We start from the raw sequence: 6,104 nt of genomic DNA on the forward strand, positions 1-6,104 counted from the left end.
AATAATATATTCATATTTTAATACTTTTCACTTTATAATTTCATATTATAATTTAGAATACAGCTATTTAATAAGTACTCACGATTTCTAGTAATATTATTAATTTTTTTTGAATTAATTGCAGTTTTAATATTGATATTTTTAAAATATCAATGAGGGTCTAAATGTTTTAAAAACCAAAAATGCCGAATATCAACATTTTAGAAAATCACAAAAGTTATCCCAAGGCTGAACACTACTAAGACAGTCTAAGAAAATCTTCGATTCAACACTTAACGAGCTACATAATGACACATATTATTGTATGTATAATTTTGACTTAGACAAAATTCCAAAATTGTGGGGTCGTGAAAAAGAAATAGACATGGTAGTAACGACGTATGGTCCACTGAACACCTGTATACCAAGACGTTTGCTATTTAAATTGTTTTTTTAGAGTTCACCTTTTAAAAATTTATAAGACAAATGAATAATAATAAATTCTTGTATGTTGTAAGGGAAAAAGTTCACTTTACACTTTTAAGTAATATAGTATATAACAATATACTATATAGTACAAGAGATCAATGGACAGTTGTCATGATGCAAAGTCAAATTCATTCAAATACATCATAATTAGGGCCCGGATTTAAATGCACTTAAAACCATACAATCATACAAATATACTCTAAAAAATAGCCAAAAATGCCCCTAAAAAATGCATTTTACCATAAAAATTTTGTTTTTACACAAATTGTAATTTATAAATGAGCTGTATAATTATTACTTATTAATTTATTATATTATTAAAAAAACTGAAAATTTTAAATCTGACTGCTATGATGTTGACACACATATGTTTTGGCCGTTTTTGGGGAAATATTATTCATGCTAAACATACCAAAATATATATTAAAATGTATGTAAAATATTAAAATTCTAAGTACCCTTATGGTACTTACTAAATTTTGAACATTGCATTGAACAATAATATTTTGTATAATATGTTCAAACACCAACGACCATTTAGATAATATTTTGAATAGGCTGAATTGTATATCTATATTGAACAAATATACATTAAAAACCAACAAAATGACCCAGCAATGCTAAAAATGCTCTAAAATTGAAAAAAAAAACCGATATATGCAAAAAATGCAAAATAAAATTTGAAGATTTCAAACCCTCGTTACATGAAATGAATTATGTACTTAGAAAGCATTGTGTATGATCAACCAAAAAAATATGCACTTTGCATTGAAATCCGGGCCCTAATCTCATAATATAAAATATTTAAATCAAAAAATAAAGATCAATAAATAACCATAACTTTTATTTAAATAAAAAGTAACAAATTTAATAATAAAAATATGATATACAACAACTTAATATTATTATCTGAAGAGTTTCCTTTCGGTAATATTAATAGAGATGGAATAGACTCAATATATTGTTTATTATTCGGTGGTAAGATTCTTTATTGCAGTAGATAAAGTAACATACATAACGTTTTAGATTGTGTATAGCTATGACGCTATGTAACAGATTGCCTTTGAGTGAAGTTGCTCATTGGCAATTTAAAGTTAATTTTAAAAAAATCACAAATTTAACTAAGTTAAAAACAAGTTCATCCATTTTTTTTTTAAATTATCAGCCAGGTTACCAATTAGTTTGGACAATTCCAAATTATTTAAATGACTAACTATTTTTGTAATAATTATTCTTAACACTTGTATGTCTTATGTACATATGCATTAAGTCAATTTATGTATCATATAAGGTATAGTTTAAGACGTTAAATACGTCTTGACTTTGCATAAGTCCATAAATTAATTTAAGTATGTATAATGTACATGTTTACTAATTTAATTAAAAAATTATTTTTATTTGTTTAGTTTTTTTTAAATCATTGTATTCTACATTGTGATTAAACAAAAATAAATTAAATTAACTAGTAATTTTAACCATACAAAAATGAACGTGTAAGTAGTGTTTCAAAAAAAAAAAAAATATGTATTTAAATTATATCTTTTAAATAAATTGTATTTAAAATTTAGAATATGAATCATATCTGTATCTGTACTTAAGTATATAAGACATTAATAACTATTAAATATACAGAAATTACCCATAAGGTTAAAAGGGTGAAAAAAAAAACTTGTGATGGTCCATAGAAGATGTATGAGTTGAATCAAAGTTGAGTTATCAATGTTAGTTAATGTAACATATTCTTTACTTAGTTTATCCAAAACTAAGCTCTTATTTGTTGACTGTAACAAACAAAAAAACAAATGAATTAATATAAGTATTATGTAAAGAACTTATATAATGAATATAATAAATAAATGTGGTATCAAAAATGTATTTAAATTGGAGCGGAATATATATTGTATTCTATGAATTTTTGGCTACAATTGACCAAACGCAATGGAAAATTACATTATCATAATACTAATATTAACCATCCATCATCTTAGATAAATTATTATGATGAATTGGAGCAGCACTGGATTTTTCCAAATAGATTACAACAATTTGATAAGTATCTTTATGGAATAGTTACCTACCAATTCATATTGAAGTCTGAATCCGATACGCGTCCGGTATATATTGCTTGTATATTGCACGTGTAACTTGTTGAACGATCTTGGACTCCGATTTCTTCCTTGAAAATCTTGATTATCTCCTTGAGGCTCAGGTACATTCCTACATCACTCACTATTGTTCCTTGTTCACTAGAACTAAAACACTAAATTAATTAATCAGAGTACAGACGAATAATACTACAGACTGAACTTACTTGATCTGTGCTATGACTTATGAAGATTTGAATGTTTGATAGTTTTAAATAGTAATATAGTCTTTCATCAATGGACTTGCTTCTTCATTAGATGTTTCATTATTGTCAATATTATGTGTTTGAGAGTGGAGACCTCACCTAACCTAACCTCATATGCAGCTATTCACGCTTCCACTAAATACATTATAGGGCTTTTAACACTATACAGAACTTTCACGATTTGAGTTATGATGGTTTGATTGTTTGAATGTGATTGTTGTAGCTTGTAGATTACCTAGCATAAGTTTAACTTGGTTTATGCAATAGTTTCAATTCTTTGTCGAATACATTTTACCTATAAATAATTACACTGTAGTTTGAAATAAAATACTACATAATACCAGGGGTACGACACTGCGTGTATTGGCAAAATCGGGTGACTGTGGCCTTGGACATGGTCTCCAGGGGGGCGTGGCATATGTTATCATTTAAATAAATCATTTCAACATCATTGTCACAGTCCACAGAATAATAATAATGCCCATTGGCCATTGCCTTGTATCCGTTTTTAAGATTTCGTAACAAAGAGGGATACACGTTGCCAACATTCTATCAGATTACGGATACGGTACAATTTATAGAGTCCAATACTTCATACCGTAGGGGATACGTAAACCCACACAGCTGACCGAGTGTCTATTCTATATTGTTCTGTGATAATACACAAGCAGGTTAGTAAAAACTATGTACGACTTACGAAAATCACATGAAAGGTGAACTGTTTAGATTTGTAATTTGTATACTGCACAAGGACAGGTAGCGAACATATTAATTAATTATATAAAACCTACTTAAAAGAATAAAAAATAATTAATAGTAATTAATAAATTTTAAATTTTATAAATTCAATAATATTAATAATATTATTTAGTATTTACTTAAGAAACGAACATAACCTCAATATTGTTTGCATTTGAAACGGTAACCTTATAAAGTCTAAACCATGGTTATAGTGATTAATAATCCGTTATCATAATTTATAATCTATGATTATTGATAAAGCGATTTTTGTAGGATTTTTTTGATTTTTTGATGGTTTTTTGAAGCTATCTATTTAACTACAAAAAATTTCGTTACGCCGATCATTTAAATAGAATCTCCATAAAATTCTCTATCGATGAACATAAGATTTGGCCATTTATCGTTCTCCTATGTGGGATTAATCTCATCCACAAACAGACGACGACAATAGTTCTGAAAAGAGTAGATACTTATTTTGTATATTATACTAATATACTAATACTATACTACTATTTTATAGAATATCTGAATATACATCATCTGTCATTTACTAATTGACTTTACCAATTGTCCTATTAGTAGATTTTGAGACATGTCATATTATAGTATTCTACATGCACAACAAATTGCATTTAATTTTAATCATTTTCGAGATGTTGATGATTGAAATCCAAAGTTCATCAATTAATAATTATACATATAAACAATTGCTCATATTTAAACCTCTAAATAGATTTATTATGGATGTGATTATAAGAATAGGCGACTACTTAAGCAAGTTACTAAGTAAACTACTGGCATAGAATGTTCTATAGATAGGTATGTACCTATAACTGTTTTTAAAGTTCAACAAATCATTAGTTGTAGATGAAGTTCAAATAAGATAATATTATACTTTTATGTTCCCAAACGTTTCTGTTTAGGCCCTTCTAAAACCTATTCCCGGAGTCAGGGGTCCTCGAACACCCCCCTAGTTGTATTTTGGAAAAGGTTTAGTTTTTGTATGAAGTTTCTGAAACTCGAGATTTGTATAGTTTGGAGGTCGGTGATCAAATTCGGCGTCTTGTGTCGAGACCATAGGAGCCGTTTTTCTCCGTCTTTTGGGGCCTTCGAAAGTTCAAAATTTGCGTTTTTCGGGGTTTTCGGTACTGACACTAAGATTTTGGGCTCGGCGAGCCGTTTTTGTAGTCGAATGTTATAGAGGACTTTGCGCTGTATCGATGGGTACCGAGATCGAGGTTATCCGACTTGTGGTTCGGGAGTTATGATTTTTGGTGTGTTTTTTGTACTTAAAAAATTACGTAGTAACGTGTATTTTGGATTTTGGGTTTTCGTTTGATTACTACAAAACTCGAGATTCTAGTATTTTGGTGTACGAGAATTGAAAAAGTCTCTATGGTCGAAGTACGTACGACCATTATTTCGCCCGTAATCGGAGTAGACAAATGTTAAAAAACGCAATATGTGATTATTCGTATGTCTAGACGCGTTTCCTTATGGTATACGTCTGTATAACATTTTAAGTAATAATTATTTTGAACTTTTTTTCACATTTATTTTAGTAGAAGTGTAGCTCATTATTCATTAATGTAAATCGATAGGTAAATACGATACCTATAAAATAATAAGTCAATTCACACCAATATATATGTATTTGAGCTAACAACACAAAATTGGATGTATATTATGAAGTACTAGCTCCTTCAATATGGGTTGTGTCGTCTTGAAATCTTTGAGGTTCAATGCAGTAACACCTCTATATCAAATGTATGGTCTTAAAAAAGCCACGACTCGATTTTAAGTTCGAGAAATTGACAAAACAAAATTGCCCGCTAATTTTTTTTTTGAAAAATTTGTATTTCGATTTATAGTTTTTGAAATACTAATACGTTAAGTCGTTTAGAAATCCCAACTTCTTCAATATTGGTCTTATCGACTTGAAATCTTCGAGGTTCAATGCAGTGACACCTCTAGATGAAATTTCTGTTCTCAAAAAATTCGCATCTCAATTTTAAGATGGGGAATTTCGCGAAACAAAATTTCCCGCCAATTTTTTTTTTGAATAATTTAAATTTTGACCTCAACATTTACTCCCTTAATAATTGAGTTAATAAACTTTTACCAGCTGGCAAATGATCTAGGCACGCTCCTGCTTTGATCCTCAAAGGTTTCATAAAGATATGACTTTTATTGAAGGATTTAGGATTTTGGATAGGTTTTTCAAATTCGTATTATTTCGAAAACCTAAATCATTCAATATAAGTCTTATCGTTATGAAACTTTCAATGATTGAAGCAGTCAACCCTCGAGATCAACTTTCTGTTCTTGAAAAAGTCGCGTATCGACCTGAAGGTTAAAAAAATGACAAAAAAAAATTTCCCGCCAATTTTTTTTTTTAATAATTTAAATTTTTACCTCAACATTTACTACCTTAATATCTGAGTTAATAAATTTTTAAAAACTGGGAACTGGTCTAGGGACGCTTTTGCTTCGATCCTCAAAGGTTTTAAAAAAAAGTACTTTTTTGGAAGGATTTGGTTTTTTC

General features: G+C 28.7%; 1 long non-coding RNA gene across 1 annotated transcript; it reads right to left on the reverse strand.

Annotated features, from left to right (window-relative positions):
• Positions 1–1,295: 1,295 nt before the first annotated feature.
• LOC100571669 lies at positions 1,296–3,691 on the reverse strand. Its single transcript, XR_119096.3, has 4 exons — positions 3,516–3,691; positions 2,780–3,113; positions 2,547–2,720; positions 1,296–2,249 (listed from the first exon to the last, which is right to left on the reverse strand). It is a non-coding gene; the product is annotated as an uncharacterized LOC100571669 (long non-coding RNA).
• Between the last annotated feature and the right edge of the window lie 2,413 nt (positions 3,692–6,104).

The sequence above is a fragment of the Acyrthosiphon pisum genome, chromosome X (assembly GCF_005508785.2).
Source record: "Acyrthosiphon pisum isolate AL4f chromosome X, pea_aphid_22Mar2018_4r6ur, whole genome shotgun sequence".
Taxonomy (NCBI): domain Eukaryota; kingdom Metazoa; phylum Arthropoda; class Insecta; order Hemiptera; family Aphididae; genus Acyrthosiphon; species Acyrthosiphon pisum.